We start from the raw sequence: 26428 nt of genomic DNA on the forward strand, positions 1-26428 counted from the left end.
CCTTAGGAAAAGTGGGGGGCACCTGCAGTTGGCATCTGGGTGGTGGAGAAACGGATATTATGGAGAGGGGACTAATGTCTAATGAGAACTTGCAGTGCGGACAGCACTTCCATTCCTTATCCTTTTTTTTTTTTTTTTAATTTGTCTGCCTCGGGTCTTAGTTAGAGCACATGGGATCTTCATTGCATCATACAGATCTTTCACTGTGGTGCACGGACTCTCTAGTCGTAGTGTGTGGGCTCAGTAGCTCCACAGCATGTGGGATATTAGTTTCTGACCAGGGATCAAACTGGAGTCCCCCGTATTGTAAGATTGTATTGCAGATTCTTAACCATTGGACCATCAGGGAAGTCCCCTCCTTATCTTATTTATGACTCAAATCAACTCAATGAAATAGTTATCATTATGCCCATCTTTAGGATAAAGAAATAGACTCAGGTCGACAAACATGCCAAGGCACATCCAGCAAATAAGTGCTGGAGTGAAAATTCTAATCCAGATCTAAAGATTCCAAAGCGTCCACCCTTTCTTCTGCCTGAGCCCCTCTGGTTCCTGGGGCAGTCTCCTGGTTCTCCTAGCCATTAACTTCTGATTGTTACCTGCCCCCACTGTTGAATCAGCTGGAGGCTTCTCAGGCTGATCAGAATACAGCTCATGGGCTTTTTGTCTACCTTTTGAAGACACAAAACCTTTGTGACTGCGCCTCTGAGCACACCTGGCATGCAAACGCCCTCGCCTCCACTTTTGATCCTTTCCTCCTCAACTCTCGATTCCTATGCCCTAATTCTGCAGGTTTGCCTGAATGCCTTTCCCCCTAGAGGCTGTCTTAGAAGATTCACTTTACCCCTGTAATTTTTTTTCCTTTTCTTTTCTAAGTATCACTGTACTCGTTGTACTCCTGCAATGCAGGAGACCCAGTTTTGATCCCTGGGTCGGAAAAATCCCCTGGAGATGGGAGTGGCTACCCACTCCAGTATTCTTGCCTGGAGAATCCCATGGACAGAGGAGCCTGGTGGGCTACAGTCTATGGGGTCGCAAAGAGTCGGACATGGCTGAGCGACTAAGCACAGCACACAGCCAGCGCAATTAAATCTGTTTAAAACATGTTTGAGGGGGACTTCCCTGGTAGTCCTGTGGGTAAGAATCAGCCTTCCAATGCAGGGGATGTGGGTTCCATCCCTGGTTGGGGAACTAGATCCCACCCACATGCCCACAGGGCAACTAAGCCCATCCACCCACTCTAGAGCTCCTGTACCACAACTAGACACCCTCCACGGCCAAATACTGATAAGTAAATATTTTTTTGAAAGTTTGAGGGAGATGATATAAAATACCTGAGATGAATGTTTAAAATCAGATTTTCAGAATTGTTTTAAATTTCTTGATTTTACTTAAGCAAGTGCATCCTGTTGATTGCACAACCTAAAGCCTATTTGAAGTACAATAGTGTATTATTTTATTCAGAACACACATCTGCATAAATGACTAATTATATATCTAACTATTATGTCTATTAAAACAGGGGACTTCCCTGGTGGTTCAGGGGTTAAGACTTCACCTTCCAATGCTTTGGGTGTAGGTTTAATCCCTGGTAAGGGAGCTAAGTGGAGAAGGAAATGGCAACCCACTCCAGTGTTCTTGCCTGGAGAATCCCAGGGACAGGGGAGCCTGGTGGGCTGCCGTCTATGGGGTCACACAGAGTCAGACACGACTGAAGTGACTTAGCAGCAGTAGCAGCAGCAGGGGAGCTAAGATCCCACAAGCCTCAAGCCTTCCCCCCAAAAAAATCAAAATGTAAAACAGAAGTAATGTTGTAACAAGTTCAATAAAGACTTTAAAAATGGTCCACATTAAAAAAATGGATGAAATGTAATTGCAACATAGATGTATTTGAAAACTGTGCAGAGACAGCCTGAATAGCCATTCAAGAACTCTAAATATTATTTAACATGAGTAGTTTGGCAGAAAAAAAATGCATCATCATACTAAGTTACTTAAGACATTTCTTTGCTTATTTATGTTTGATACAAAAGACTGATCACAGAGACAACCACCTCTATGTAGCAAAGTAAGTCGTGGTACTCTGAACTCTGAGTCTTCTCCAGGGTAAGTCATATTATGAAAGAAAATGCCATTTTTGCCTATATGAGTACAGTTATTACATACTTAGATTTCTGAAATCTCAGTAATATAACCTTTTGACTATGTAATGTAAAAAAGAAAGGTTTACCTTGGACCATTCAGAATCATCCCATTTGTAAAGTAACAAAAGTACAAGATTATAAGCCTTCCCATAGCATTGGAAGTGGAAGTGAAAGTCATTCAGTCTTGTCTGACTCTTTGTGACCCCTTGGATTTCTCCAGGCCAGAATACTGGAGTGGGTAGCCTTTCCCTTCTCCAGTGGATCTTTCCAACCCAGGGTTCGAACCCAGGTCTCCCACATTGTAGGTGGATTCTTTACCAGCTGAGCCACAAGGGAAGCCCTCCTATAGCATTAATCTTCCAAATAGCATTGTAGCAGCACCCATCAAAAATGTCATTTCTACAAATATACAGCTTTTTTATTTTAATTTCCACTTCTTCTTTTCCCTGTTTTACTTTCTGTGATGTTCTTTGTGTTCATTCTCCTGGCCTTTCCATAAATCAAGGGCAAGACACCCATTCTGAACAGAGGGGAGATGCTCCCATTTTTCTGGGAATCACCTCCCACTGGCCAAAGCAGGCTACTCAGATCCCTTTATGTTCATTTCTCTTAATGGTCTGTGTTTTAAACATACTTTTGCTTCCCATATGCCTACTAGACAATGTATATGCCTGTGAAAAAGTCCCAGAGTGCCGAGCATGAATTTAATGGGATGCCCTTCTTAATGTTCTCAAGTCATAGTCAAATTAGGGAATTCTTATTTCTTATTATATCCAAAGGGAAGTATAAATTCTGCCAGTTACTTTGAAAATCCTTTGCTCACTAATAATAATCAGTAATATTTATAAGTACTACCGTTTTTTGCTCCTTTTTCTAATGTGGTAAAATGCATATAACATAAAATGTTTCCTCTTAACCACTTTTAAGTGTGCGGTTCAATGGCATTAAGTACCTTCACATTACTGTACACCCATCATCACTGTTCAGCTTGATAACTTATGGTGAACGATGCTGCTGTATTCATGGTCTCTGAAGAAGATTTAACTCCAGGACCGAAGACAGTCTCAGTCACTCTGTGCTTTGTGTAGATTTTATTTAAAGTGAAAGTGACAGAAAAAGCTTCTGGCATAGACATCAGAAGGAGGACGGAGAGTATCCACCTCGCTAGATTAAGCCTTATATACTTCTTGACTAGCTGCTGAGAATAGATAAAAAATACCTCAAGGCTGTGAGAATTTCGCCCAGACCCTTTCCTGTAACACACATCCAGGGATGACATCAGCACGAGATTAGCCAAAAGGAACAGGTTAACCCAAAGCTCAAGGCTGTGGAAGTTTTACCCAGGCCTTCTCCCATAACATTCATCCAAAGCTCAAAAAAAGTATGTCCTTGAATAAAAGATACTGCTGCCTACAAGGCCCAGTTGTCTAAGGCAAAAGAATGTGAAAAAGAAGGAACGTTTACCTCCTCCTTAAAGGCGCCTTAGGCTTGGACTCCTTATCAACCTCCCTAAGTTAACTCTCTCAGTCTCCAGAACTTTTTTTCATCTTCCCAAATGGAAACTCTGTTTCCATTAAATAATTATTTCCCCCCTCTCCAGTCCCTTATAACCATCATTCTACTTTCTGTCTCCATTAATTTGTCTATTCTATATACCTCATTGGAGAAGGCAGTGGCACCCCATCCAGTACTCTTGCCTGGAAAATCCCATGGGTGGAGGAGCCTGGTAGGCTGCAGTCCATGGAGTCGCTGAGGGTCAGACACGACTGAGCAACTTCACTTTCACTTTTCACTTTCATGCATTGGAGAAGGAAATGGCAACCCACTCCAGTGTTCTTGCCTGGAGAATCCCAGGGACAGGGGAGCCTGGTGGGCTGCCGTCTATGGGGTCGCACAGAGTCAGATATGACTGAAGTGACTTAGCAGCAGCATATACCTCATATAAGTGGATTCACAAAGTATGTGTCCTTTTGTGACTGGCTTATTTCACTTAGAATAATGTCCTTAAGGCTCATCCACATTATAGCATATGTCAGAACTGGTTACCTTTTTAAGATTGAATGATTTTCCATTGTATGTATATACCAAACTTTGTTTACCCATTCACTCATCAGTGGACTCCTGAGTTGCTTCCATCTTTTGGCTATTGTGAATATTTCTGCTCTGAATTTGGGTATAGACATATACGACTTCCTACTTTAAGTTTTGGGATTCCCAGGTGGTACTAGTGGTAAAGAACCCACCTGCCAATGCAGGAGGCTTAAGAGACATGCATTTGATCCTCGGTTCGGGAAGATCCCCTGGAGGAGGGCATGGCAACCCACTCCAGTATTTTGCCTGGAGAATCCCAGGGACAGAGGATCCTGGTGGGCTACCGTCCATGGGGTCGCAAAGAGTCGGACACGACTGAAGCGACTTAGCACACATACACATATCCAGAAGTAAAATTACTGGATCATATGGTAATTCTGTTAAATTTTTTCAGGAACCTTTGTGCAGTTTTCCATAGCAGCTGCCACGTCTTCTACCTTTAGGTAGATTTAGCAAGGAATACTCCCTGAATTCACACCAATGCCTTTGAGATCTTACCCACAGGTTGGTGTCCACTGAGGAAAGTACTCGCCTCTAGTAGAATAGGGCTAGCCTGGGGCATGGCACGTCCCAGGTTCAGCAATCCAACTGAGCACTCCTGAAAATCACGTGCCCATCGATGCCCATGGCACTGTGAACTTTCTTTGTCATCTGGCCACAGGCTCAGGAGTGTTTCATGACAAGTTTCACTCCTTTTCGGTAAGATTTGGATTATTTTCAATGTTCGCTCCTGTTGTCCATGTGCCAAATGTTAGAAATTCTGGATACACTTAGTTAATAATTAATGACCTCCCTGAGCTCCCTCTACTGGCTCTGCCTCAACCAGCTGTGGCAGGGGAGAATTCTGCTTCTTTCTTCCAAGAAGAGGTCAATTTATAATCCTCAAACCAAGAGGATGGAGCAGAAGATGTTTAAAAAGTAGCTAGAAATGGATGGGCTGCCAGGGGCACTTTCAAGACAGAAGTCTGGATTGTCTGTGCCATTCTTGGCATGGGTAGGTGGTGCACAGTCTAGGAACCCTTCTAGAGCCTTGTCGCTATGGACAGATGAAACCGAAAGCAAAGGGGCTGGAAAGCTTTCAACTTGTTATGCACTAGAGTTCAGAGAGAATAAAAAAATATCTGACTCCCTTTGTTGCCTGTTTGAAGTTTCTAAATAGGAAGAACAAAACAGGCTTAAATCACATGAGAATCACTCCAGCATGACCAGGGCCTGAAGATTCCATCTTGGTCCCAAGGTGGAGGAAAGGGCGCTCTGTCAAGATGCTCTTGGGGACTTCTCTGATGGTCCAGTGGTTAAGAACCCGCCTGCCAGTGCAGGGAACATGGGTTCGATCTCTGGTCTGGGAAAACTCCACTTGCCTCAGGGCAAGCTGTAGGTGTGCGCCACAACTACTAAAGCCCGTGCTCCCTAGAGCCTGTGCCCCACAGCAAGAGAAGTCACTGCAGTGAGAAGCCCGTGCACCGCAACTAGAGAAGGCACTGCAGTGAGAAGTCCATGCACCGCAACTAGAGAAGGCACTGCAGTGAGAAGTCCATGCACCGCAACTAGAGAAGGCACTGCAGTGAGAAGTCCATGCACCGCAACTAGAGAAGGCACTGCAGTGAGAAGCCCGTGCACCGCAACTAGAGAAGGCACTGCAGTGAGAAGTCCATGCACCGCAACTAGAGAACGGCCCCCTCTCGCTGCACTAGAGAAAGCCCTCTTGCAGCCATGAAGGCTCAGTGTAGCCAAAAATTAACTGAGTAAATAAATAATAAAATGGTTTTTTTTTAAAGATATTTGGGGAAGCACTGCAGACAGTCCCCGGCCTAGACTGGCCAGAGCCCTTGGAGGGCTGTCAAGTATAGATGAAGGGCTGTCAGGTGTAAATGGAGGGCTGTCAGGTGGAGATGGAGGGTGGTCAGGTGGAGATGTGACCCAGCGCAGCCAGCAGAAGGGCTTGTCTTAGCTGCTGCTGCTGCTGCTGCTAAGTCACTTCTGTCGTGTCCGACTCTGTGTGACCCCATAGACGGCAGCCCACCAGGCTCCCCCGTCCCTGGGATTCTCCAGGCAAGAACACTGGAGTGGGTTGCCCTTTCCTTCTCCAATGCATGAAAGTGAAAAAGTGAAAGTGAAGTCGCTCAGTCGTGTCTGACTCTTAGCGACCCCATGGACTACAGCCCACCAGGCTCCTCCATCCATGGGATTTTCCAGGCAAGAGTACTGGCGTGGGGTGCCATTGCCTTCTCCGCTTGTCTTAGCTAACAAAGACTTAATGCTACATGTCCTTCACTCATAACTGGTTCCATCACATGTCACTCAGCATGATGTGTTTGCTGACTTCTCACTCCAAACTGAGGATGGGCACTGTTTCATCATCTTAGTAGTCTTTGTGTCCTAGCCATGGTACGGGTCCATGGTTTTTTGAATGGATAAACAAAAGATGAAAACACACACACACACGTGGAACAAAAACGGGCAGGAAAGAATGAGAAGACCAGAGAAAGAGAATGTGCCACTACATTTTCTCTGTGGTTGCTATAGTGACATGGTCCTACCAGCTCAGAGAGTTTCCAGACCCTCGGGGTCTGCCCAAGTCACGGTCCAGTGGTGCTGCCCCTTAGCATGCGGTACCCTTACTGCATGAGGGGAGGAAGGTGACAGAATGCTAGCTGAGGGCAAGGTCACCCACACATGTGTTCAGCAGTGGGGGTGGGGGTTGTATATCCAGGCATGATTAATTTAAAGGACATACAGGAGGCAAGAAAAGAATAAGGAAATGTGTGGAGTTAGGTCAGTGCTTGGACCCACCCTCTGTCCTGCACACAGAAATGCAGCAGCTCACCACAGGCCAGCCAATGTCTGGGACTACAAAGATACGTACGAGATCTACCTAACACTCATTAAAACTCTGCTAGGTGCCAGCATCTTGTGTGCACATAGCTCTATTAATCCTTCCAAAAATCCTGTGAAGGGGGAAATGGTATACCCATATTGCAGGTGAAGAAACTGGAAAAGGGGTTCTCTGGCTTGCCAGGTTGACACAGGGAGTAAGTGGCACAGCTGGGAAGAGAGACAAAGGCTGCCTAACTTGGAGCCCATGGTGACTTATGAGGGGCCAAGAGAGGCCAGCCAAGAGCGGCTGAAATCCCAACTGGTCTCCAGAGATTCGGGACAGGAAACAAGATGTCCTTGGTGGTAAGTCTGTTCCACCCCTTAAAACCAGTAATTATATACCCAGTGAGGGTGGTGGCTTGATGTGTGGGTGTTGGCTCATGAACTGTAGGCTCCAGGAAAGCTAGGACTTGTCATGTGATCTCGTTATCTGCCCTGTTTGCTGGCAACTGGAGCTGTGCATGGGCTTCCTTGGTGGCTCAGTGATAAAGAATCCACCTGCCAATGCAGGAAAGTTAGGTCTGATCCCTGAGATGGGAAGAGCCCCTGGAGAAGGAAATGGCAACCCACTCCAGTACTGTTGCCAGGGAAATCCCATAGACAGAGGAGTCTGGAGGTCTACAGTCCATGGGGCTCCAAAGAGTAAGACACAACTTAGCAGCTAAACAACAAAAAGGGCTGTGCACAGTGCGCTGAACACACCCAATCAGTTGCCTGCTGTTTGGCACAGCTGTCTTTTCAGGCTGTGCTCTCTGTAACAACAAACACCCAGCCCCCTGCAGGGCTATTTGATGTCACAAAATCCAGCCTTCAAACTCTCCTTGTCTGCTCCTATCAGAAGTTCCTTCTCTTACAGCTCCCCTCGGAGCCTCAGCTACACCCCCAGGAGAAAAAAAGAAATGCAAGAGATAGAAAATCAACATCTTTATGCCTAAGCGTAGAGTTAATCCATATTGCATTCTAAAGTCTGGAGTTTGTGAGACTGGTTGGGATTTGTTACATAACTAATTGCAGTTTGTTCTGAAGTTAAGGCAATCCTGAGTCAGCGCCCAGGCTGGAGTGTCTGCCTCACAGAGTCGCCTGGCTATTGTTCCGCGCTTGCTTTTGACTTCACATTCTGGAGTAAAAGGTCGTTGCAGACCCAACACGTGAGCAGGAAGTGGGCAGGGCTTGCTGCCCTGCCTGGTGGTTCAGGAAAGAAGAAACAGAGAAGTCATAACCTCTGCGGTTTGGAGTGTGTTGCAACATGAAAATCCGGAAGCTTGTCTTAGAGGAGGCTGATGGGTCGAAGTTGGCAGCAAAGTGGAGCCTTTACCGTCGGCACCTTAGGAGTGGAGCCAGCCTTTATCCTCCCAAGAAGCACCCAGGTCCTGGCAGCTGGTAAAACCATAAACCTTTGCAAAGAGTCACCGAAATGTAACCCTGTCCTCAGAACAGCATAGTTGGAAGAGTGTTTACAAGAATGCAATTTGATTTTTTTTTTAATAGTTTGCTTTTCTGTAAAAACTAAGTTCTCCCTATGGTTTGACTGGAATGAAAAGCACATGGAGCAGTGGTTATAGGAATGGAGGAAACATGGGTACCCCAGCCCCTCCCCACGTGCATTTCAGGGTACAACCTGCCTGTTTAAGCCTGTGGATCTGCTTGATCTTGAAAACCTGTCAGGTAATCTCACAGATGGTCGAAATTGCCACCTAGATCCATGCCAACCCAAATGCTTAAAAAGTACTGCTTACCGGCTAGCCAGGAAAACTTTGTTGCTGGAAAATTGCTTGAGAAGAGACCACAGAGTTTCAGTGAGGACATGCCAATTAAGGATAAAAATACTGAAGTTTGATGGAATGGAACATCATGATGGAGCCACAAGAGATATACTCTATGACAGTCACATCGAAGGCATTCTGAGGACACAGGCAGGGTGAACCTCACTGGCTTCCAAAATCTCACGGACCATCAAGAGGGAGAGAGAACAGCCTCCCTTGGGCCCTCTGCCTGCCCCCCGCAGCACCTGGCTCAGCAGGTAAATGAGACTAAACAATGGAGACTGGGAGTGGTTCTACCACGCTTGTTTGAGGAAACATCTGAGTATCATCTGTTAACTGAGTTGCTCCCAAGTTTCTCATCATACACTTTTAACTAGTTTCCAAGCGCACCCCCAAGGCCGACTATGATGCTGATGGTTCCCAGTGAGAAGCTCTCACAGGCTGGGGTCCGTGGAGGGCTGGCAGAGGCTGTGTCACCTGTCCAGACTTCTATCCCCCAGGTGAACAGCAGAGTCACTTTGATCTTAATTAGCATTTGGGATATTAATATAAACACCCGACTCCCAGGACAGGGAGTCAGCCAGCTCAGGGAAAACCCCAGGAGGTGGAGTTCTCAGGGATTGGGAGTGGGCTAGCCTCTGAAGGCCACACAGAGTTCTTCAGTGAGCCAGGGTCACAGCTCATGTCTGCCCGGCCGCCCCAGATGTTTCCCGGAAGCCCCCCTCCTGGTTTTGGCCTGCCTGGCTCTGTTTGGTTTCTGAAAACAAAGAGAAGAGGTTGGGGTGGGGCGCGGGGGGGCAGGCCTGAGACACGCAGGAAAGCCATTGATGGCTAGGTTAGCACATGTCAAAACACATCAGCCCCAGAGCTCCAGGAAGACAGTGCCATTTTGTATGGAGTGGAGAGAATATTCTGATTCACGGGGAGGGCACTATGTCTTCAGAGACCCTAGTTCCCAACATTTAGTTCCCATGAGTTTCCCAACTCATGTCTTAGCATGAGTGCTCAAACACTTCAGTCATGTTTGACTCTGTGTGACCCTATGGACTGTAGCCTGCCAGGCTCCTCTGTCCTCTCCAGGGATGAGTACTGGAGTGGGTTGCCATGCCCTCCTCCAAAGGGTCTTTCCAACCCAGGGATTGAAACCGCGTCTCTTAAGTCTCCTGCATTGGCACGTGGGTTCTTTACCACTAGCGCCACCTGGGAAGCCCTCCCAACCTTTGGCTTATGGCCAAAGGGACTTCTTGGGGGCGGGGAGGTTTGGATGCAAGGGAACTGGTGAGCAAGGGGGCGTTTGCCTCAGGGGCCCTTGCTCTTCCCCTGGGAGCCCCTCTTTTGGGCCTAGGCTCCTGTCTGGACAGACACCGGGTCTGTCACAGCCACAGGCCCTGGTTGCTCTGTGCTTCCCTTGGAAATGCCTCCTGCCAAGTTGTTCCTGGAGCAGTTGGGAAACGCCCCTTCCCATGGGCAGCACTCATCCTATAATTAAAAGGTTGCTTTTCAAAGACACTTGTAATGATCCAAAATGTTGCCAGAAAGAAAATGATATAGTTGGCACCCCTGCGGCACTGCATGGGGGCCCATCTGCACAGTGCCTGGCATGGTGGTCAGCCCACAACAAAGGGTACCCACCCCAGGACGTGGAGAAGGGGCTCGGGGGTCTTGCAGAGACTCATTAAGGACAACACCCTATGCGAGGCCCAGCAGCAGGGCGATGGGAGAGGAAGTGGGGCCCAGAGGGGGACGTCGGAGTCTGACTCAGCGAGCAGTGGGAGGGCATCCTGCAAGCAGCCCCCTGAACGGAGGGGCCGGAACAGAACTTGGAAGGATTCCTACTGGGCTTGGTGTTTAGAACAGGGAGAGGCCCCTTTCCTCTCTCCGCCCTCTCTGCTTTTCCTTCATTCCTCATCACCCCATTTCCACACCACCTCCACTGAGTCTCCTCCGTGTTTGCGTGCTAAGTTGCTTCAATAGTGTCCAACTCCTTGTGACCCCATGGACTCCTCTGTCCGTGGGATTCTCCAGGCAAGAATACTGGAGTGGGATGCCATTTCCTCCAGGGGGACCCTAATCCCTGCCCTCCCAGGACCCAGGGTCTTCCTAGGGCTGTGGGGCATCTCCACTGCCCCTCCCTTGTCTGCTGGCCTCTGGTCTGGCCCTGACCTCCCTCCTCAGATTAGCGGCTGGTCTGGACCTGAGCACACACCAGGGTGAAGCGGCAGGCAGTCACAACTGGCCAGTCTGTCCTTTCCTTTCTTATCCAAGGATTCGAAACAGTACCCACAATAATGGGGCTTCGACCCAGTATTCAAAACATCACCAGGACTTCCTTGGTGGTCTAGTGGCTAAGATTCCTTATTCCCAATGCACCTCCTTCTACTCCTCCATCTTCGACTTTATTGCTTTTTTATTTTTTGATAGGGAGGGAAAACACTCCACTTTTTCAATCCAACTAAAGAGCCACCTGTAGGCCACCTCCAGGGCTGGGCTCACCAGCTCACAGGATGAGGAAGAATCCACCCTTGTCCCCTGCGGAATCTGCCCTCTCGAGTGAGGTCAGGAGGCGAGAGGGAAGGTGGGGTGCAAGTGCCCTACCGCCGAGCATGTACAGCTCAGGGCACAGCATACCCATCTCACCTGGACCTGTCTCCATCCTGCCTAGGCCCACAGAGGACTCTAGGGGAGGAGGAGCCTGCGGGAATCCCTGCACAGCTGCTTCCCAAGCTAGAGCACCGAGCTCTGTGAGCAGGTGACTTGGGACTCTCTACCTGCCCCCTGCCTTTCCAGGAATCTTGTTACCCTTCTGGGGCCTTACATCCGGGTCCTTCGTTGTCTATAGTCTCAAGGTAGAGTATCCTTCACAATTTACAGATGAGGACAGTCAGATTCACAGAGGTGGAGTGGCGTGCCCAAGTTCATGCAGTTGGAAGGCTGCAGAGCCAGGACGCAGCCCTCCTGCCTCCAGCGAGCCTGGCCTCCCGGTTATGCAGTGCTGTCCCCGCCACAGGGAGAGGACTCATGGGCTGGGGACACGCCAGTGGGGTGACAAGGGCAGGTGGTATTCGAGGTGGGCCTTGAGGGATTGGCAGGATTTCAGGAGGGGTAGAAAAGGCGGAAAGAGAGCAGAGGGCACAGAGAGAGGGAGTCAGGGAGGCAGGGAGTGCAAGCCAGGTGCCAGGGAAGGCTGATGGCCCAGGAGGAGCCCCAGGCATCTTAGGAGGCAGTCCCTGCATGTGACCCGCCAGCCCACCCCCTCCCGAGGCAGGACAAGCTGCTGATCCTTATTCTCATTCCTCACCATTATCCACTGCAACTCCAGCTTTACCAGTGGTAGCAGCCAAAGCCTTGTGCTTTATATCAGGTGAAGGTCACAGTGGCCCATGTAACCTCACTCTGCAACATCGCTAATGGGCAGAGGCCCTCTCTGAACTGTCTGTACAATAAGGACTTTTGCAGCAAATTGCAAAAAGAAAAAATGTGGCTTACCTACACACACACACACACACACACACACAAAAGGAAATTACTTTATTGGTCCCTACCAGGGAAGGGTGGAGCTTTCCTGGTAGCTCAGACTGTTAAAGAATCTGCCTGCAATGCAGGAGACCAGGGTTCAATCCCTGGGTCAGGAAAATCTCCTGGAGAAGGAAATGGCTACCCACTCCAGTACACTTGCCTGGAAAAATCCCATGGATGGAGGAGCCTGCTAGGCTACAGTCTATGGGGTCTCCAAGAGTTGGACATAATTGAGTGACTTCACTTTCTTTCAGGTAGTCTGGTCCTCTGTCTTATGCTGGACTTCCCAGGTGGTGCTAGTGGTAAAGGAGCCGCCTGCCAATGCAGGAGAACTGAAAGATGAAGGTTCGATCCCTGATTGGGAAGATCCCCTGGAAGAGGGCAACCCACTCCAGTATCCTTGCCTAAGGAATCCCATGGACAGAGGAGCCTGGAACGTGGAGGGTCACAAAGAGTCAAACACAACTGAAGCAACTTAAAAGCAGCAGCAGCTGTACTGTGCACATTCGAGAAAAAAATTAAACAAAATGAAGAACATTCCCGGAAGATGCAGCCCCCCATCAGGGTACAAGGTCTGAAGCAGGACCCACACAGGCTGGATGTCTATACCACCACATCTCACCCGGGAGCCCTCAGACAGGGCACAACCTACACAGTTGTCTGTGGCACCTCTGGCAGATTATAGGGAGGGGACAGTCCCCAACCCAAGCATACCAGCACCCAGAGGGAAGGCAGAGAGAGGAGGCTGATCCCTCTGGCAGCCCCTCCCCCAGATAAGAAACTCTGCTGATGGAGAGAAATGCTCTCTCCGTGTTGAGAAAACTAATCATCAGGGTTGGTTTTGTTTGTTTGTTTGTTTGTTGCAGAAACTCAACAGCAGGTGAATAAATGACCTCTCTATTTTCATTGCACTCTGTAGCTTACAGTGAGAGGTCACCCACGTTTCTCCTTTGATCTTCTCAAAAAAAAAAAAGACCTGTCCCACCGGTAAAGGGGCAGATATTTCTCACTTCCTTTTTACAAATAAGGAAGCTGAGATCTAAGGGGCTGGTTTGCTTATCCTGTCTCACAGCTAGCAAGAGGCAGAGCCAGAACTAGAGCCAGGCTTGTTGAAATCTAATCCCAGGCTCTTTCATACTTTTATACTCCGTGTTCAAACATCTAACCTGTCAGGAAATCCTGGTAGCTTTACCTCCGAAATGCTGCACACCAGAATCTGACCACTGATACCCTCCCTGCTGCCATCTCTTGCCTGAATTATTGTAACAGCCTCCTAAGTGGTACCCTGCATCTGCCTTTGCCCATGGGCTGCTTTCTACACAGCCACCAACTGATTTTCTCTTCTTGAAACTTGAGGTCTTGTCAGTGATCTGTTTTAAACCTTCCGGTGGCTTCCCTTCTTTCACAGTGATACACAAAGCCACCCCCACACCCTCCACTGGCCTCATCCCCTGCCACACGCCCCAGGCTCACTTGGCTCCAGCCACCCTGGCATCCTCGCTGTTGGCTTCCATCTCAGGGCCTTTGTACATGCTGCCTTTTCTGCTAGAACATTCGCCAGCACAGCGTCCTTCTCTCCTTCAGGTCTTGCCCCAGTGTCCTCTTCCCAGTGAGGTCTCTTTGGACCACTCTGTTGAAAATGACAGTCCCCCAGCACCACACATTTCCTTTCCTTTTCTCCAGAGCCCTTTCTCCTGGTGTCACTCCTTTTACATTCATCAGCTTTTCTGGGCTAGAACTGCTCCTGCAAGGCGGGGAGTTTGTCTGCTTTCCTAGCCCTAGAGCAAGGGTATGGCGCATAACAGGTGCCCCCCAAATGTTGAACAGACTGCCCTGGGGTGGCAAGGGGGTGCAACTTGCTGCCCTTTCTTCACAAGGACAGACACAGTGGTGGTGTAACAAGATGGCCTTTGAACAGCAGGTGCGGAGAGAGCAAAGTCTCCCTTCCTGGAGTAGTGCCCCTTTGCAGCCAGTCCCCTGCCTCTTAGCTACGCCAGCGTTGAGGAAGTTAACCTGGTGAATTTCTGGAGATCCGCATCTGACAGACTCCTTTGTTAAGGCAGAACAGTATGTTTTTGGAACTTTTGTTTAAATTTTTTTTTTTTAAGTTTCTAAGAACTCTGCCTGTCAGAAATGTTCAAACTCCCTTTACTTGGTCCCCACCTATCGGAGATGTTCTGGAGAGAAGAGAAGACGAAAAAAAAAAAGAGAGAGAGAGATCAGGAAAGGAAACAAGAGCAGCTCAGATGGAGTGTAAACAGATCTCTTAGTCTTCTTTGAATGGCACCTCTTGGGGATGGGGGCAGTGCTGGGCCTGGCGCTAGAATTGCAGCCGCCACTAGGAAGCCCTGGAGCTGATACCTCTCGGCATCAAGAGTCCAGATCCTGTGCTGACACTCTTTTAGCATCCGTGCACTGCCGGGGCTCCCCTCTGCCTGGATTCCAGGAGAACAGGGGCTTTCAGGTGCCAGAAGGTGGAAAGTAGAGCAGTGGAATGAGACAATAAAATCCAGTATTTGTCCTCAGGGACAAACTGGATTCAACTCCCTCACCTGAAGTTCATGATCTAGGAGTGGGGGAGGTGTGCTCCTCCAGAGGGTAACTGGGGTCCTCCTTCCAGGGGAAGGATGCAGGGAAGGATGGAAAAAACCAGAAGCTGGGGGAGAGGCAGATGCCTGACAGGATGATCACGGGCGGTGGCGGACGCCAGAGGAGCCAGGCTGCAAGCTGAGGTGGGGTGACAGGGCTGCCTCCCCATCGGCTCAGCCCCTGGGATCCCCACTGACCGGAACCCATGAGGCCTCTCCTTTCTTAGTCAATTCAGTAGAAACATGCTTCTTACGCTCATGTACACAGAAGCATTATTCCCAACAGCTCAAAGGTGGAGACAACCAGTGTCCCTGGAAGGATGGATGGAAGTACAAAAACTGTCTATACGTACAATGGAATAGGATTCAGCCTTAAAAAGGAAGGAGCTTCTGACACATGCTTCAGCATGCATGGACCTTGAGGACATCAGGCCAGGCAAAATAAGCCAGACACATAGGGACAACGCCTGTGTGATTCCACTTACACGAGGTACCCAGTCAAGTTCATAGAGTCAGAAGGCAGAATGCTGGTTGCCAGAGGCCTGGGGAGGGGAAGGGGAGTTGTTTAGAGAGGATGCACTTTCAGTGTGAGATGAAATGTGTGATGATGGTGATGATGGTTACACAACAATGTCAATATGCTTAATGCCATTGAACTGTACACTTAAAATGGTAAATTTTATTTGTTTTACCACAATTAAAAAATGAAAACCAATTTCACAGAATATATGTCTGGCCGCATTTCCCCTGCAGAATCTATTGGCCCAAACATCGTTATTTATTTCAGGGAGGACTATAGCACAGTGGGCAAGAACATTGGTTTCAGAGACATGTTTCCTGTATTGAGGTATGTGACCTTGGAAAAGTCCACGCCTCATTTCCTCATCTGTGAGATGGGGATAATGATAGCGCTTACCTCATATGGCTTGTTATAAAGATTAAAATGGGTGATGCACTAAGCTCTTGGCACAGCTCCTGACGTATAGCAAATCCCCCAAACAAAGGTTCACTCTCATTAACCACTATATACTGTGCACAAAAGAACACAGGACTTCATAGGAAAAGAAGTTACCCCAACCTGCCCCACATTTAGAAATGTCCCACACAGTCTAAAGTTTGGACCAAACAAAACACCCACCAGAAATCAGCAGCGCTTCATCACACACAGGGGTGTTTCTTTACTTTAACAGATGTTGGGAGTCAGAGTCAATAACTAGATTTGGCAGCGGTTGATGGAGCTGTCAGTTGAATCAACATGTATTTACTTAAGATACTTCCCTGGCAGCCCAGTGCTTAAGACTTCATGCTTCAATGCAGGGTGCATGGGTTCGATCCCTAGTCAGGGAACTAAGATCCCACATGCCATGCAGTGTGGTCATAAATTAGAAAAAAAAAATATATATATATATATATATATACTGAGAACTTGTTTGGGAGATTGGAAACACAGATGGGAACAAACAGAGCACCTCTACCCTCAGGGAATGTGTGTTCTAGTGAAACAGTGAATGACGGCCCTTCCTCTTGGTGAGCCCTAATAAAACAAAGTTGCATCATGAAGACATCTACAAGCAGGAGACCATAAAAGGAACACAACTAAAATAAAAGTAGTCCTTCTTGGCAGAGGAAGTGACAAGTCAGCTTAGGACACCCTTATGTGCTGACTACGCCCAGGGCTGGCTGGGGAGGGGTCACGCTAGCAAAGCTTCCTAAAGGAGACCCCGTCTGGTCATTCAGATCTTAACTGAAGTGTCATCTTATCTCAGCACCTGACCTTTCAGTTGCCCTTCCAGTGCTCTCCAGGACGTTCCTGTTATTTTAACAGGATCTCACGTTATCCTGCTCATTCCTGGCCTTTCCCTTCCCCGGGGTGAGAACTCCACGAGAGCAAGGACTGTTTGTCTGGCCAGCACCTGACAGGTGCTCATGGTGCCTGCCTGTAAGATGAGGCCCATGCGCAAGTTCTCACCGTGCTCCGGAAGTGCGCTTGCGTTAAGGACCTGGGGCGCCCCAAGACCACACAGACTATCAACCTCATGACTCTTCCCAAATGCGATTCAAATCCTTGAGACTTGGGACTTCCCTGGTGCTCCAGTGGTTGAGAATCTGCCTGCCAATGCAGGGGACACGGCTTCCATCCCTCGTCTGGGAAGATCCCACGTGCCGTGGAGAAGCTAAGCCCACAAACCACAACTCCTGATGCTTGTTGTCCACAGCAAGAGAAATCACTGCAACGAGAAGCCCACACACCGCAACGAGGACTCAGTGCAGTCAAAAATAAAATTAATCAAATAATAAAAAGGAGAAAAACAGAAAAAATACAAAAACAAGTACTCGTCACTTAGCCACCCTTTCGGCAGGAGTGATGGAGACACAAGGAGAGGAGCACAGCTGTGGTCGTCCTGTTGGTTCCCCCACACAGCCCACTCCTCCGAGGGAGGCTCGGGAAACCAGCAACACTGTGACAAATGCCACACAGTCTTAGAGGGAACTAGAAAAGATCTTTAAGCAAAAGAGTAGCCCAGTTTATCACTGTCTTTACTCAAAGCACTCAGAGTAGCCCAAATTATCTTGAAAAAGTACAAATGTGGGGGACTCATACTTTTTGATTTTAACTTACTCTTTGTAGAGACTCATAGACCTAGAGAATGAACTTATGGTTGTTGGGAGGAAAGATGGGGGAAAGGGATAGTTAGGGAGTTGGGGAAGGTCATGTACACACCACTATATTTAAAATGGATAATTCATAAAGACCTACTGTATATCACATGGAACTCTGCTCAATGTTATGTGGCAGCCTGGATGGGAGCAGAGTTTGGGGGAGAATGGATACATTTGTTTGCCTGAATCCCTTCCCTGTTCACTGGAAACCATCACAACATTGTTAATCATCTATACCCCAATACAAAATGAAAAGTAAAAAAAAAAACTTAGTCTTTGTAAGTCATCAAAACTGTGATAAAGAAGATAACCATGGCTGATTCATGTCGATGTATGGCAAAAACCATCACAATATTATAAAGTAATTATCCTCCAGTTAGAATAAATTAAAAAATTTTTTAAAAATAAGATAGCACAAGGATAAGAATTTAGATCAGGGGAAGAAAATTAAGTCCAGAAATAAGCAACCACATTTACACTCAGTTGACTTTTGACAAGAATGCCAAGACAATTCAGCAGAGAAAGAACACTCTGCAATAAATGATGCTGAGACAATTGTATCTCCACATGCAGGATAATGAAGTTGAACCTCTACTTCATATTCAAAAATCAGCTCAACATGGACTTGAAAACCCAAATGCAAGAACTAAAACTATAAATCTTTTAGCAGAAAATAGCAGCATAAATTTTGTGACATTGGATTAGCTGATAGTTTCTTAGATACGACACCAAAACCACATACAACCAAAGGGAAAACATAGCTAAATTGGCATAATCCATCAAAATGAAAAACTTTTGTGTCTTTTAAAGGACATTAAAGGACACTATCAAGAAAGTGAGGGGACTTCCCTGGCTATCCAGTGGTTAAGACTTCTCATTCCAATTTAGAGGATGTGGGTTCAATGCCTGTTTGGGTAGCTAAGACCCCACATGCCTCCTGATCAAAAAGCCAAAACATAGAACAAAAGCAATATTGTAACAAATTCAATAAAGACTTTTTAAAAAATGGTCCACATCAAAAAAAAAAAAGTGCAAAAACAACCCATGGAACAGAAGAGAGTTTTGCAAATCAAATATCTGATAATGGACTCATTTTTAGAATACATAAAGACCTTTTATAATTCAATAATAAAGAGTTAAATAATCCAAATTAAAAATGGGTGAGAGATCTGAATAGATACTTCCCACAAGAAGATATACAAATGGTCTACAAACACATGAGAAAGATTCTCAACATCAGTAGACACCAGAGAAATGCAAATCAAAGCCACAATGAAATACCACTTCACAAGCACTAAGATGGAGAGATAAAATAAGATAAAATAAAATAAAAGATAAAATAAAAGATAAATCTAAGATAAAAGATTTAAAATCTAAAAAAAATATATATCTAATATATCTAAAAAAGATAAAATAAAAGATAAATCTAAGATAAAAGATAAATCTAAGATAAAATCTAAGATAAAAGAGAGAGAGGGAGTAACAAATGTTGGCAATCGTGTGGAGAAAGTGGAACCCTCATGTACTGCTGAGAGGACTGCAGAATGGTGTAGCCACTTCGGAAAATCGTTGCTGCTGCTGCTGCTGCTAAGTCGCTTCAGTCGTGTCCGACTCTGTGAGACCCTATAGATGGCAGCCCACCAGGCTCCCCCATCCCTGGGATTCTCCAGGCAAGAACACTGGAGTGGGTTGCCATTTCCTTCTCCAACGCATGAAAGTGAAAAGTGAAAGTGAAGTCGCTCAGTCGTGTCCGACTCCTAGCGACCCTATGGACTGCAGCCCACCAGGCTCCTCCGTCCATGTGATTTTCCAGGCAAGAGTACTGGAGTGGGGTGCTATTGCCTTCTCCCCAGAAAATAGTTAGGCAGTTTCAAAAATTTAAACATAGAATATGACCCCTAGGTATACAGAGAAATGAACACATATGTCCACACAAAAACTTGTACACAAATTTCATAGACGCATTATTTGTCACAGCCAAAAAGTGGAAATAATTCTTTGTTGTCCAGTTCATCATCCAGTGAGGGGACAAGCACAGTGTCACACCTGCACCTAGGAATGTTACTTGGCCATTGTATTGTATTGCATGCGTGGTCACTCAGGCGTGTCTTGACTCTTTGCAACCCCATGAACTGTAGCCTGCCAGGCTCCTCTGTCCATGGTATTCTCCAGGCAAGAATATTGAAGTGGATTGCCATCCCCTTCTCCAGGGGATCTTCCCAACTCAGGGATCCAGCCCAGGTCTCCTGCATCGCAGGTGGATTCTTTAGCATCTGAGCCACCAGGGGATTTGGCCATAAAAGGGAATAAAAACCTGTTACAACATGGATGAACCTGGAAAACATCACATTAAGTGAAAAAAGCCACTCACAAAAGATCACATATTGTATGATTCCATTCATATGTAAGGTCCAGAATAGGGAAATCTATAGGAACAGAAAATAGATTGCCTAGCTCTGGGAATGGAAGCAGGAATGGGGAGTACTGTTAATGAGCCCAGGGTTGTTTCTTTTGGGGTTCATGAAAATGGTCTAAAATTGGTTGTGGAGATGGTTACACGACTCTGTAAATATACTAAAAACCATTCAGTATACATTTTAAATGAATAAACTATGTGGTATGTGAGTAATATCTCAATAAGGCTGCTCTGTATTTCCCAGGTGGACAGGAGTAGGGAGACTATGAAGGGTGAGAGAGTCTGTTGCAGAAGCTGAGTGGAAATAATGAAGGTCTGAGTCAAGGGTGTGGCCCTGACGGTGGAACACTGGGTTAGGGGGGCCTGAATGTGGAGACAAGGTCGAGCCCACAGGACTGCATCACTGCTCTTGTGTGTGTGTGTGTGTGTGTGTGTGTGTTGTTGTTGTTGTTGAGGTAATAACAGCTGGTGTTTATTGAGTACCATCTATGTGGCTGGGTCCCCTGGAACATTTCCTTTATTCCTTACTGTCTGTAAGAAGGAGACTGTTTCCATTCTGTGAAACTGAAGCACAGAAGGACTAAAGAACTTCTGTGCCAGGATAACACGGGATGTGGTGGAACTGGAATTTGCACCAAGGGGCTCAACTGGAAGCCTCATGCCTCTAACTACACCACCCCCCGCACCGCGGGGTTTCTGGGTGAGTGAGCTGAAGGAGGGGGCGTCTGAGATAAAGAATACCGACAGAGGGGCAAGGATTTGGCAGGAACTGGACAGGTTCAGTCTGGGATGTGATGAATTTGAGATGCTTCTGGGATACCATCGATATTCCGTGGAACATCGGGTTAATGAAACAGGAGCATGAGACAGAGGAGGCCAAGAAATGACAGATTTCCGCACCTTCGATGGTATCTGTTCTCCTCAGGAGTGGATGAGAGCACACGGAAGAGTCTATTCCTGAGAGAAGAGAGACGAGAGTAGAGATCCGAGGTCCTGGGGACTGCGTCCTGGGAGCAGTAGAAGGGGAGGGCGAAGGTGTGAGCCCTCAGGTGCAGCCACTGGGGGTGGGAGGAGGGACAGGTCTGATCACAGTGGGGAGGTGGGGCGGAGGGAGGGAGGCGGGGAGCACAGATCTCTGTGAGAACCACTGAATACAGTCCTTCTGCACCCGGTGGTGAGAGAAGGCGAGTGTCTTACACAGCACCCTCCAGTCCCAGATGCCTCCAGGCACCAGCCCAGCCTCTCTGTGTCCGTGACGTGGAGACTCCTGGGGGCCAACCCGCCACACTGGGAAGAATGCAGATGCCCGCGGAAGCCAAGAGCAGGAACAGCGGCGGCAAGGGTTTCTGTCTCACTGCTTTGGGAGCATATTAAGGATTTCAGCGGTAAAGAACAGTAAGCTGAAGTTTGAGGATTTTTTGAAACTATAGATTATATTTTTTCTGATGCAAAATTAGTTGTAACAGGGTTTGACCAAAGTTTGGATTCTGCTCAGAAAGCCAGTGTCATATCTTTTTGCCTTTTCCCTGATGCTGGGAAAAAGATTGAGGGCAGGAGAAGAAGGGAGCGATAGAGAATGAGACGGTTGGGTGGCATCATCAACTCAATGGACATGAGTCTGAGCAAACTCCGGGAGCTGGTGAAGGACAGGGAAGCCTGGCCTGCTGCAGTCCATGGGGTCACAAAGAGTCCAACATGACTGAGCGACCGAACAACAGCAACAGAAAGCCAGCCTGTTCCACTACGCTTTCTTGTTTGTCACGCTTGAGGAAATCTGATCTAACGTAAAAGCAGCAACCACAGCCGCACAGCTGGCCAGCTGCCACAAATCGTCCCCACCTGCTCTTAACCTCTTCAAGCTCCTTTCCTACGCTGCTACATCCAGACACCCCACATAGAACGCGTCCCTGAGGACCCTTTCGTGTCACCACCTCCAGTTCACTGCTTGCTGAATGGCTGAATGACCCACCCACCTGGGAGCAGATGCCCCACTGGTGCTTCCACATAGAAATAAAGGTCACCTCTTCCCTGCTGGCTCAGCTGGTAAAGCATCTGCCTGCAATGCGGGAGACCTGGGTTTGATCCCTGGGTTGGGAAGATCCCCCTGGAGAAGGGAACGGCTACCCACTCCAGTATTCTGGGCTGGAGAATTCCATGGCTGCCTAGTCCATGGGGTCACAAAGAGTCTGACACGAATGAGTGACTTTCACTTTCACTTTTCTCACTTCTCTTTATGACCCCAATGAGGACGCCACCCAAGTTTTTCTTTTTTTAGTTAAAGATGCAGAACCTCTCAGAGTTGAATTGCTAATCAGCATCTATAGGGTAAAAGTGACAGAAAGTATGGGTGTCCTCCCGCCAGCTGGGGTCTTTCATAGCCCTGCTTTGAACCATGGCCTCTGCAATGGCCCAGCTGGGGAGGTGATTCCACTTCTCCTTTTGAGCCACTTCTCTTGAGTCCGGCTGTCCTTGAGTGTTTCTGTGGGGACAGCTGCCCTGAACTCACCTAAAGGGATGGACTGCTTTTGAAGGACCTGGAGGGCCGACCCCCTTCTCCTTCATCTTGCACCCACTGTTTATTCCTTGTCCTTTTACGTCTGAGGGTGTTCACTGGGGTCTGGAGGGCAGGGGAGCAGCGGACAGAGGCCTAGAGGGCTGTATGCAAACACATTCAACCTGAATGAACCAAAGAGAGATAAAACAAACCTTTAAAAAAATGAACTCCCTTAACAGAGTCCCCAGTGGGTCTGTAGCCCTGGCTGCTTCTCTCAAGACTGCACACTCTGCTCGGTGGGAGCAGATGGCCTGCTGGAGACTTCAGGCAAACTTCCTGCTACTCTGTTGAGACCATGAGGCCCTCCCTAGTCTCTGCCCGCTGTGCCAGTCTGGGTTGCGGAGTCTTGGGCCTACCGGGCTCCCAGTCCAGGCTAGAAGAGACCACAAAAGCCAGAGCCAGCAGGAGGAGTCTGGGCCCCCTCCCCACCCACACCCCCACCAGGGCCCCTGCTGCCAGAGGAAGAGAATCACCTTGTTATGCGAAGACCAGAGTCAGGAAAGGCCTGGCCCCAAACCAGCCCAGACCCAGCAGGTCAGTCCAGCCCTCTGGCTCTCAACCCTTTGTCAGGAATGCACTGGGGGGAAGGGAAGGCACAGCAGAGGGGCACAGCTGCAGAGATGCAGGGGGGTCCAGCCACCCAGAGCAGGAAGGGGCTTCAGATTCAGGGGAGCCCCCTGCTGGCAGAGAGCAGAGGCTAAGAGGGCACGGGACCCAGTTGAGGAAGGAGGGTCAGGGCAGCAAAGCCTGGATTACTGACCTGGGGACCACATCACTCTTCCCTTGGTGTCTCCTTCAGCATCCGTACAGTGGGCGCATGACCCCTGCCCTGCCACCTCACGCTCCAGACTTGACCTCAGCTTTCTCACCTCTGATCCTGCCTGCCCAGCCCTCCTCCTCTCTCAGACCAGCTCCTGCTGTCCCCCCAGGCCCTGGGGTGGTGGAAAATGCCTTTCCCCCCAGCCCCCACCCACACAGAATAGGCCAATTCACCTGAAGAAACACCAGCACTACCCAGTTCCAAATGCCCTGGGAAGAGACTGAATGGCCAGCCGGGCTCATGCGCATCTAGGCAGAGGTGTCTTGTTGAACCACAGGTAGTGACCCAGGACCAATGTGGTGGAGCGGGTAGAACGGCTGGAGGCAGACAGATGGCTGTGGCTAAGGGGCTTTGGAGGATGCTCCAAAAACATCCAGCCTGAGATGCCATCTTACATCGAGGGATGCCGGAACAGAGCCAATGAGCTGAGGCGTGGACACACCGAGCGGGAGCAGCTGATGCGACTTTGAGTGTGGCGTCTGCGGGAGTCCAGAGTCTCATGCTCTGGAGAGGTCCAGCTGGAGGTGTGCTTCTGGGAGCATCAGCTTCCAGGAGGTAAGTGAGCCACAGGAAGGAGATGGCCCACAACGAGAGGGAGGGGAGCAGGGGCTGGAGACGGGCAGCGAGGAGCGCCAGGGATGAGACTGGCAGGAGATGGAAGAGGGGAGGCAGGAGAGGCAGGAAAAGTGAAAAATACAAGGCAAGATGGAATCCAAAGGAAGAGGAGAAAAGGGCTGGTGTTGTCAGAGGTCAGGCAAATGAAGCGGGAAGGGTGAACAGCTGGGAGTGGGTGTGAATAGAGATGCCCAGGGAGTGGTGATGCTGAGTCTGGAGGGAGAGGTGGGCGATTCCCAGGTGGAGAAAGGGTGAAGCCTAGGATGAAGAATCGTTGCATGCAGAGACACAGCAGGAACACAGTGCATTGGGGCCACCTGAAGCAATATGGAATTGGCAGTGAGTGGGCTGGGGGTGGCAGAGGGGTGTGGGAAGTAGAAGTGAAGAGGGAGAAAGCAACCACATCCGGAGAGGTGTCTTAGGGCAGGTTGAGCTGTCCACATCTTCTGTGATCAGGGTTGGCAAACTGCAGTCCACGGCCGAATCTAGCCTGCTGCCTATTTTTGTAAACGTTTTATTGGAGCACAGTCCCACCTAGACTAGAATGGCAGGGTCTACCATGTGGCCTTAAACTGTGTGCATTTGGCCCTCTACAGAGAAAGTTTGCCGCCCTCTGTAGACAATGTTTCACCACTGAGCAAGAAGAACAAGAGGATCAGAGACCTGGCCGGCGCAGGGTAGGCAGAGGTGAGGTGAGTGAGACTAGAGACAGGCAGAGGGTGAGGAGCTGTGGCTGCCATCCTGGTGAGAGCTAGTGCTGACCTGGGCTAAAGCGGTCAAGGTGAGGGGGCTTAGCTTTACAGGAAAGGCAAATAAAATCCTTCGAGGTAGTCTGAAGCACTGGGTTGAAAAAGATGTTGTTGTGTAGATGCTAAGCCATGTCCAACCCTTTGTGACCCCATGGACTGCAGCACACCAGGCTTCCCTGTCCTTCACCATCTCCCAGAGTTTGCTCAAACTCATGTCCATTGAGTCAGTGATGCCATCCAACCATCTCATCCTCTGCCACCCCCTTCTCCTCCTGCTCTCAATCTTTCCTGGCATCAGGGTTTTTTCCAGGGAGTCAACTCTTTGCATCAAGTGGCCAAACTATTGGAGCTTCAGCTTCAGCATCAGTCCTTCCAACGAATATTCAGGGTTGATTTCCTTTAGACTTGACTGGCTTGATCTCCTTGCTGTCCAAGAGACTCTCAAGAGTCTTCTCCAGCACCATAATTCGAAAGCATCAATTCTTTGGTGCTCAGCCTTCTTTATGGTCCAACCCTCACATCCATATATGACGACTGGAAAAACCACAGCTTTGACTATAAGGACCTTAATTGACAAAGTGATGTCTATGTTTTTTAATACCCTGTCTAGGTTTGTCACAGTTTTCCTTCCGAGGAACAAGTATCTTTTGATTTCATGGCTGCACGAGAAAGATGCATGAGAAAGATGCAAACATCAGCAAGAAAGATGTCACCAAGTCACAAATATCATGTGGAGAAGGGCAAGAAAGAAGAGAGAGGCACAAGGACCACGATATTTTGCTTCTAAATTAAAATATCTGTTTCTGTTTCATTGAAAAAAATACGAAACTTTGGCCACTGGAATTCCTTCTTTGCTGAAAGATGCTTTATAATAAAGAAATACTCTTGGAATTTGCTCACATCTGAAGATTCTGAACAACTGCCTTTTTTCTCCTTCTTAATGACAGGAAATAGGAGATTTGACGGGGTGTTTAACCAGACTTGCAAGCCCAGTCTGCATCTTGAAAGAGGAAACGACCAGAGGTGGGGTTAGGGGTGGGGAAGGGGGAAGAGTGAGGCCTGAGATGCCTGTGTTGCAGATCCCAGGAGTCAGCTCTGGGCTTTGATCGGCAGGGTCCAGAGGAGGAAACTCATGGGCCAGAGGAGAGGCATGGCCTGGGTGAGCTGGCAGGAAGCCTGGGCTACGAACAACAGGGAAAAAAGCTTGGGAGTCATCCCTGTCACCTGCATAAGCAGGAGTTCTGTCCCAGGGGGCAATCTGGACGTCTGATAACCTGAGAACAGACAGAAGAAGCTGTGAAGAAATGATGTGGGTCACTGGGGGTGGTTAGCCTGTGGGCCTCAGTGGGACAGGAAGTGGGACCTGAGAAAGTAATGTGACAATGCCTGATCAGCCCAAGCTGGGGAAAGGAAATACTAAGCCTCGTCTTCTTCTGGGTGAGCGAAGTGGGCATGGTGGGGTCCTGCTGTCCCAGTGTCAAGGCAGAGGTGCAGGCAGGGCCGCAGCAGTCTGTGAGCTGAACTGACCAAGACCCGGGCATCATCTCCCCTGAAACCTGGGGCCTCCTCTGAGACATTTGTTGACTTAAAGACACAGTAAGAGCTGTAAATTTAAGTTTTATTCAGGGTCTTGC

At 48.3% G+C, this 26428-nt stretch overlaps 2 long non-coding RNA genes across 2 annotated transcripts; both read left to right on the plus strand.

Annotated features, from left to right (window-relative positions):
* Positions 1 to 7425: 7425 nt before the first annotated feature.
* LOC132342449 (uncharacterized) lies at positions 7426 to 15704 on the plus strand. The gene is made up of 2 exons (XR_009490830.1): positions 7426 to 9132; positions 12646 to 15704. It is a non-coding gene; the product is annotated as an uncharacterized lncRNA (long non-coding RNA).
* Positions 15705 to 20684: 4980 nt separating this feature from the next.
* On the plus strand, positions 20685 to 25689 carry LOC112441821 (uncharacterized). The gene is made up of 2 exons (XR_003029706.2): positions 20685 to 23985; positions 25405 to 25689. It is a non-coding gene; the product is annotated as an uncharacterized lncRNA (long non-coding RNA).
* The last annotated feature ends 739 nt before the right edge of the window (positions 25690 to 26428 follow it).

This window comes from Bos taurus, chromosome 16 (assembly GCF_002263795.3).
Source record: "Bos taurus isolate L1 Dominette 01449 registration number 42190680 breed Hereford chromosome 16, ARS-UCD2.0, whole genome shotgun sequence".
Taxonomy (NCBI): Eukaryota; Metazoa; Chordata; class Mammalia; order Artiodactyla; family Bovidae; genus Bos; species Bos taurus.